The sequence below is a fragment of the Apteryx rowi genome, unplaced genomic scaffold (assembly GCF_003343035.1).
Source record: "Apteryx rowi isolate R43461 unplaced genomic scaffold, aptRow1 scaffold_47, whole genome shotgun sequence".
NCBI lineage: Eukaryota > Metazoa > Chordata > Aves > Apterygiformes > Apterygidae > Apteryx > Apteryx rowi.
In genome coordinates, this window is record NW_020450727.1 from 1,350,050 (window position 1) to 1,358,150 (window position 8,101).

At 54.1% G+C, this 8,101-nt stretch overlaps 1 protein-coding gene across 1 annotated transcript in view; it reads left to right on the forward strand.

Moving 5' to 3' along the window:
- The first annotated feature begins 32 nt into the window (after positions 1-32).
- The window catches only part of LOC112971993 (gap junction gamma-1 protein-like), a 14,123-nt gene continuing 6,054 nt past the window's right edge, over positions 33-8,101 (forward strand). Inside the window, exon 1 of the mRNA XM_026077961.1 lies at positions 33-1,700. The gene's annotated coding sequence lies outside the window, so the exon portion shown is untranslated. The remainder of the gene's footprint in view (positions 1,701-8,101) is intronic.

Here is an 8,101-nt window from a genome sequence, read left to right on the forward strand (position 1 = left end):
GTGGCCTCAAGGGCTTCTCAAGATCCCACAGAATAGGAGCCTTTTTCCCCTCCTGTGCAGGGTGGGTGCTGATGGGCTGCTAGACTGCTCTTCTCCACATGGCTGGCTCCCAAGCAGCAGCCAAGTCTGTGGCCTGAGGGCATGAACAAGGCCCAAATATGATTAGACTGACAGCAGGTGCTAGTTTTGTTGTTCTCCTGTGAAGATTGTCCTCAGGTGAGTACCCTTTGGGCTCAGCCCCAGCAAATTGCTTACTGGCTGCTAACAGGTCCTCAGAGCCATGGCTCCTGTGGGAGCTGTTGCTGTGGTGGCTGTGGAGGTGTAAATGCCTGCCCCTGCAGCACTGTGACTGAGTCCTTTGGCCAAGTGTTGCTCAGCTATTTCTAGGAGGCAATTCTGGGGCTCACGGGGTAACAAAGCTGCATTTGGGAACTGTGGATTTTTGACTGGACATATGAGAAGTCCTCTACCTGAAGTCCCAAACCTGGCTGGAATTGAAGCGACCCTTGCCTCTCTGAATCTTGGGCAGATTTGACTGGAGTGTACTGGGGTGGGAAGGCAGGACCTTTGGGTGGAAGAGACTGTGAGACAGGTGTGATGCCAGCCAGTGGGGTTGAAGGAGGTGCATACAAACCTCTGCAGGAAGACAGCATCTCTCTGCTGTGCTCCTGCTCCAAATTCTTGCCTGAGTGAAGGTTCCTCCCTGTACCAGTTTTCACCTTGTCTCAACCTCCCCTGCATGAAATTAAATGTGGCTGAAAAATGCTGTTGCCTGGCCTGGACTTGCTGTGTCACAGGGTCTCTGCACTCTGTCAGGTGAAGAGTAAGTGGAGATGGGGTAGTACTTCAATACAATTGAAGTTCCCTGTTGGGGTGAGCAGAAACAGTCCTGTTAAATCAAGGTGCTGCCTGGTAGAATCTAATAGCCCAAGCATAGACCTTTACTGATATTTGCCTTTCCCAGAGCAGCATCTCTATCCTGCTGTGAGCATTCAACCCACAGTCTCGGGACAAGTTTTCCCACTGCTCACTCCTTAGTGACAAAACTTCTGGCAAGGCGATCTTGATTTCTTTAAAGACATGTATTTGTCTTTCATTGGCCTGATCACTATTTTCTTTGGGCTCTGAGTCCTGTGACTCTACAACAGTCTGCAATGGTCTCTATGACATCCAAAGCTTCCACATATCTAGAGCTGGTGTCTGTCACTTAAGTTTGTTTCATCTAGAAAACAACAATGGCCAGGCCCCATAGCAGTCTCACCTTAACAGATGAGATAATGTTCCCCTCTCAGCTCCTCAAGCCAAGCTATGCCATCCTCATAGCCTTACGAGAGTGTGAAATTCATTTTCCATATTCTGTATTTTAAAGGCCAGTTCACAGTGCACTGTTGGATGCTTTCTTGAAATCTCTTTACTATTAACCTTTTTCCCATCTCTTTCAGAAGCTGAAGGCCCACAGTGGCTGATATTTTTATCTAGTCTTCTATAAACTTGTTTGACGGGATCTATACTATCTTATGGCAGATGTCATAACACATTCAACTTTGTCCCTTCTTCCAAAATGGGCATATGCTTGCTGCTCTCTGTTCCTTTGGTGTGATCTCAGATGTTGAACTGGAGTGAGCTCAGTGGAAATGCTGCCAACACCTAGCACTTTGTATGGAGAAAGGAGTTCCAGAGAGATGAGCCAGTAAAAACTGGTAAGGTTTTTTTGTCTTCATCTTGCCATTTAAGGAGTTTGTGTAAGTACTGTCTTCCCCTTCCATAACTGCATTTTTCATAAAGGGCAAGAGTCAAAATTGGAGTTATCAGACCAGCTTGTTGATGTTCCTTCTGCGTATGCCGATCCTCTGAGAAAGCTCATTGCTGGAGCTTGCTTTTTCCATCTTGGCCAATCTGTGCCTTTGCACTGTGGCACCTGAGTCTGGGTATGCGTTGAGTGTGGCAAAAGTGCTGATTGCCAAAAGCAAAGATATCAGCTGCTTGCCTGTCCATAGCTGTTCTCAGACCATTCCTGTTTTTTACTACAGAAGTGACTACTCATATTTGCTTCTGCTCTTTGCCATGTCTTTGAAGGTCTCTGCCCTCAGATCAGCACCAGCATCCTGGTCCCATTAACAGCTCCCTGCTCTTTTGCATTCCTCTGACTACTGAGAGGGGAAGTTCAGCTTTACCCTGTGCGGCCTGTCTGCCTGTTGCCTCTTAATGAAACACTTGCTTTGTTTTCCCTTAGGGTTTTGTCCAGGTTGTTGCAGATTAACCCCTTTGTGGTTACTCCGTGAGCATGAACATGCTTCTGGGAGCTCTTCATGCTGGACCTAGCGATAGGATTAGCTGGGCTTATTCCACTGACAAGGTGCTTCCCCAACATGCTCCTCTGCTGCAGCACTGGAGGCAGCCCAATTGACTACTACATTAGAGCGAGGACTCTGGAAGTGTAGGAGAGCCAGGGTTTATAGAGAAGAGTGATATCTGTTCAGTCAGCTGCACATGTCTTCTACCTGTCACAGCTCTGAGCATGCAGTCCCTCATCTCTGGCACTGTAGTTCTTCCCCCCCTCCTGCCCATCTCCTTTTCTGGGTCTACTTGTCTCCTGTACTCAGCACTGAGCAGATTTAGTCTGGATCTCAGCATTTCCCCACCAGCACCTGCCTGGAGCAGGTTTTTCTTGAGGTGCCTGAAGCTGGAGGGGTGCCAGGGCCTGGGGTGGCCTTAGTGCCTGGTTGCTGGACTCCAGGGCTCTGTGGAGAGTGGCTGTAGGAAGCCTGAGGCAGCTGTGGGCTCCGGCTTTGGGCTGCCCATTGCTACAACCCCTGTTCCCTGGGGACATACCAGCCCTGCCTTACTTTGCTGTTCAACTCCGGGTGATGAAAATATTTTCTAATGCCTCAGTCACGGGTTTGGCTCTTTCAGTGCTTCCTGCTCTGTTCTCTGCACTCTATTGCAATGCTGCCTTGAGCATATGTAGCCTGTGGGTTAGCAGTCAGCTCCCTTGCATTATACCTAGCTAAAGTAGCCTTCTTTATAATCAAACTGCCTGACTGGAGGGACTAGTTGTTCACTTCTAGCAGATCATCCCTGCTGGCCTGAAGTTGACTTCAGCCCCTGCAGGAGGGGGCCATGCAATAGCAAAGGGCACCTGCCTGTCCAGCTTCATCCCTTCTCTAGGTGCCAGTAGTCCTTACCTGGCTCACAGAGCAACAGCCCAGGACTTGTGCAAACACCTTCCCTTTGCACTGCTCTCCATCCTGGCCCGGAATGGAAGAGCAGCAAATGCAGGCTAGGCTTCAGTGCCGTGAATGATAGCGGGGTGCTGGCAGAAGATGGCATGCAGGACCTGGAAGGACGTGCTGGCAGGAGGTGGGTGAGCAGGGACTGTGCTGCGTAACCCCTTGTGGTCCCTGTGTCCTGGCCTTCCCTCTGCAGTGGGTTATGTTACAAGGGACATTCATTGCCCTTTGTGCCTCCTCTGATAGAGCACACCTCTGCCTTTTATCAGAAGATTATTAAACTAACTGTGGAGCCATCCTGTATTAGGACAAACAGTCCCTAATAGAGCCGTCTGCTCCCTGTCCCGGTGCCAGATGATTTGTTTAATCTGTGTTTGCTGCTTGGGCTCAACAGAACTAGGACATGTGCTGCTTGTCTCTGGCCCTGCTCAGGGAGGGTGGAGCTGGCTTGGCCCTTCCTTGCCCCACTGCAAACGCCAGACTGGCAGGCTCCTTTCCTCAACTGAAGCAAACACACCTCAGGCTACCTGCCCTGCCATCTGCCAAACTGTGACCCTCCCTGGAGGCAGAGGTAGTCATAGCAAGGCCGAGCCCCTCCTGCCCTGGAGATTACAGAGGGAAATGAGGCAGCTATCAACAGCGTGCTGGGCCTTGCACTCTCCTAGGGGTGCAGCCAGGTCTGGCAGCTCTGCATGAGGCAGCTGTGAGCTGGGAGGCTCCCGGAGCTGTCCTTGTCCCACTGATGCCTTGAGGATCTCCCTGGCACCCCGGTTTCCCATAGCTGAGGCAGGATCCGGAGGTGGGGTCCCAGTGGATGTCTCCATTGCAGTGTGGTGGCTGAGCACAGTGCACAGAGCTGCTTGCAGGAGCAATTGCCACATTTCCTCCTGAGCTCCAGCGCTTCTCCCATGAATGGAAGTTCTCCCAATAGCTAGAGCTCTCCTTATCTCTGTGCATACAGCCTCCCTCTCCACTCCCCCTCAGCCACTATCTCCCTGATTACCAGCTCCCCTAGCTCCCTCCGTGCTGTGCAGCTGCCCTGCCTTGCTCTGCACAGCACACGCTTGCTCCAGCTCTGGGCTGTGCCCCGCAGATTTAATGTTTTGGGGCTGATCCTGGTTTTGTGGTTGGTGACTGTGCTCCTGTTTCCTCTGCAAAAAACCCATGTGTTTCTGAGCAGGACCCCACAAGGCTGTTGGTCTTGCAAATCCTTCCTGCCTGAGATGAGTGCCTTGACTCTGTCAGCCTCAGCTGATGTGGGAAGGGATGAGGATGTGTAATGGCCTTTGCCCAGCTGCCTTCCTTTCCCCGCTCTGTGAGCTGGTGGTTTTGCCCTCTGCCCCAGGGAGAAAGGGTGATGTCTCTGGCCTGTGCTTGGACATCGCACATGAGGCTAGACCCTGAGGAAGCGCAGGGCACCTTAGCTGGGGGAAACAGGAGGGCTCTGAAGCTGATGGCCAGATGGAGGCAAGCACAGTAACACGTATTATGGGCATCTGGGCTTGATCTCTTGAGGACACCCAAACAAGCTCTACTCCAGAGCACTCTGCACCATGCGCTCAGCTTGTGCTGCAGAGAGTTCCTGCCGCTGCATCCAGCTGTGCTCGGCTCTGGCCTAGTAACTAGCGTCGTTGTGAGTGCAATGTCCTCAGTTTGGAGTGGCTCAGCAGTTCAGGCTCTTTGGACACAAGTCTGGTCCTGTAGGGGGTTGTTCTTAAAGCGCTAAACACCGGGAGTCAAAGGATCATGTCGGACCTTTACCACTGACAAACTGCTAGGCTGCCTGGGTGTGAAGCCAGGCTGGAGACAAGACCTGGGAATCCTTGAAAACTACTGGTGACTGTGGAGAAAGAAAACCCCAAGTCACTTTAACCACCTGGCAACAGCAAGATACGTACGGAGAATTTCAAAATACCCAGAGCACTGCTCCTCCACATCAGCAGTGCCTCCCCATTTCTCCCAGGCCGCTGTGCTTGTGCTCGCAGCTCCCCAGGTCACTGTACCCGACTCCTACCTCTCTGTGCCTCATTGTAGGGGTCATCTAGCAGCTGCCTCAGGCCCTGCACTGTACTACAGCTCCCCTCCCCAGCCCTGGGCCTGAACGCTTTCCTGCATCTTTATAAAAACTTAAATTTCTGCGCTCTGCATGCTGTTTCACTTCATCCATCTCAGCCTGCCTCTTCTCGTCTGGGACGCAGACTGTGCTCAGGGTTGCTCCTAGAGCATCTGTTGCTGGATCTGCAACAAGCATTTCCCTTTCCAGAAATGTTAACGTTGCAGTTGTGTGTGTGATGGCGAAATTCAACGGAAAGTGCTTTTACATAGTCTGGACAAAATCCCATTCCTTCAGCTGCAGCTTTTCCTCAGCTGCTGAAGGAGTGGAGGTAGAAGTTTTTGTCTGGGGGGGAACTAGGACAGGTGGGGGGGAGGAAGGATTGAGTAGGAGAGCCCAAGGTGGTATCCTTTCCCCCTTCCTCTTGTGCACACACCTGCACCTGTGTCAGGCTGCAGCACCCACTCCTGCAGGCGCTGGGCTTCCCTCTTGAGTTGCTTGCCCCGTTGGCCTCTTCCCCGAGCTCTCCTGTGTGAGAGCATTGAGTGGGTGTGTAGGCTGCGCAGGGCGGCCGGGCTGCGCTGCAGTGGCGCTCGCTGACTTAAAACAGGCACCGGAACCGGCCGGGCTGCCGTTACTCAGCGGGCCCAGAATAACTGAAAACTCACACAGGAAGTGGCCATACTGCGCTTTACTCCAGCTGTGTGGCCTCACCCCTCGTGCACTTCTGCTTGCCTGACCGCAGGGGCACAGCCCGTTCTCTGCGCCGGCTGCTGTCGTGTGGCGTGTACACCCTGTCCCGTCTGCACCCTCTCTGTGGGGCCCCACACCGGGGTGGCAGGAGGCTGTGGCAGGCAGTGGCTGAGTGAGCAGCGCTGGCTGTGGGAATCCCCACGGGGTGCATTGCCACCCCAGCTTGGTTGGGGGCAGCTCAGCCCAGGCAGCTCCATCCCTACATCGCGCATGGGCCTGCTCTTTGGAGAAGAAGGTGGTGGGAAGGTGATGCTCCACTCTCCCTGCTGAGACTCTGCCTTATTCCTAGCCTCCCTGGGTCTTCATCTCACTTTGTGGCAGCTCCGCCAGATGATGGGGTCTTGGAGGAAGGAGAGAAGTGTGACCTGGCCAGGCAGGGAGCTTAAGTAAGGACTTGGGTGACCTGCATGTCTAGTGACAAGGTGCTTGTCCCCTGCTATGATGAACTGCTCCCTCCCTTGCACAGCCCTTTCCTTGTACTGTAATCTGTGACCCCTGTCTCTTCAAGCTCAGCAGCAGCCCGTCTCCCAGGGAGGGCTGGTGGTTCGGCATTGCCTGTGGGAGGTGGGTGGAGGCCCTTCCCCCACTAGTGCCTACTCAGGGGAACTGTTTTGCAGAAGGGAGCACATATTTCAGAGGGGAGAAGCAGCGTTTCACCAGTTCACGAGGACACCAGCTCTCCACCATCTATTTGGGTTGCACAAGGCAGCCCTGTGGGCCCAGATCGTACCCCATCACCACCTCAGAGCGGACAAGGGAGGCTGCTCTTCCTGGGAAGTCACAAGTGGGTTTGGCGTGGTGTGGGGATTCCCAGACAGAACATAGCTCCCCCAAAAACCTCTAGTGCCAATTTTAGCAGCACAGAAAGTGAGTGGCTGTGATGCGACGGAGGGACAGTACACCTCTTGGGGTGGTGACTCAAAGCCTGGTCTGCTGTTGCAGGGCCTCAGCTCTGGCCTTGGAGAGCTGGTCCTGCAACACGCTGCTGTTGCCCCCAAAGGCAGCAAACCCGTCTCAGGGAGGCTCTGGTGGTGCTTGCTGAGGAGCACTGCTGACTCTCTAAGCGCACATTTGGAGGTGCTGCATGCTCAGCCCTGGTCCCACTGAGGGACCAGGCCTAGTGGGGTGAGAACCAGCACTAGCAGGACCAAAGTCAGCCAGGCTTCCTGAGCTGTATGAAGCAGGGGTCAGGGCAGCCCCATCCTGCAGCTGCAGGTTTGAAGCACATTCCCACCGCACAGGCACATTTTGCTCCATGTTCCCAATGTGCCTGGTGCCACCTCTCCTGTGGTGCCACCAGATCCCTTCTTTCCTCTCTCCTCTCTCTTCCCCTTCATGGGAAGATCCAGTGAAGAAGAATTTAGAGTTTTGGGGGCTGGAGGTTATCGTGCAGGAGTCTTAACACTTTCTAGTGTTGGCACCCTCCTCTCCCTGTATGGCCAAGCACCCGCCAGGGCTGTCCATACTCCTCTGAAGGGTGCTACTGTCCCTGACATCTTGTGGGCTGAGCCAGGGCCTTTGGAGGATGCTGCTGCAAGAATAGTTTGGAGCATTTTTCTACAATGCCCAGGAAGCCTCAGTTTCACACCTCTGCAGGGGTTTGGCACCGTAGGAGTGAATGGGTTACCTGGGGGCAAAAGGAAGAGGAGGAGAGCCAGATGGGAACATGCCTGGGCCATTAGGAGCTGAATGGGGCTGCTCAGGGCAGGGAGCAGCCTCCAGGAGACTAATGGGTTTCAGGGGCTCCGCAGAGACCGCAGGCCAGCTTGGAGTGTGTCACTCCTTATCTTGCTGATAAAAGCGATGCTTCAGTTTGTTTTGGCCGGGCTTGGCCTCTGCCTGGAGGCATGTGTGGAATGGCAAATGCGGTGGCTCCGGAGCGGCCTCCCAAGCCGCCGCAGCTCACGACCGCTTGCAAAACTTCCCCCTGGGGCAACAGCCCCCACCAGAGCGGTGTTAATTTGGGCTCCCAGCAGCAGGGTCGGGCCTCGCCGCGCCAGGTACGCCGCTGTCCTGCCGGCCCGGGCCCCGTCCCCGTCCCCGTCCTCCAGCCAGGGCTGCTCCG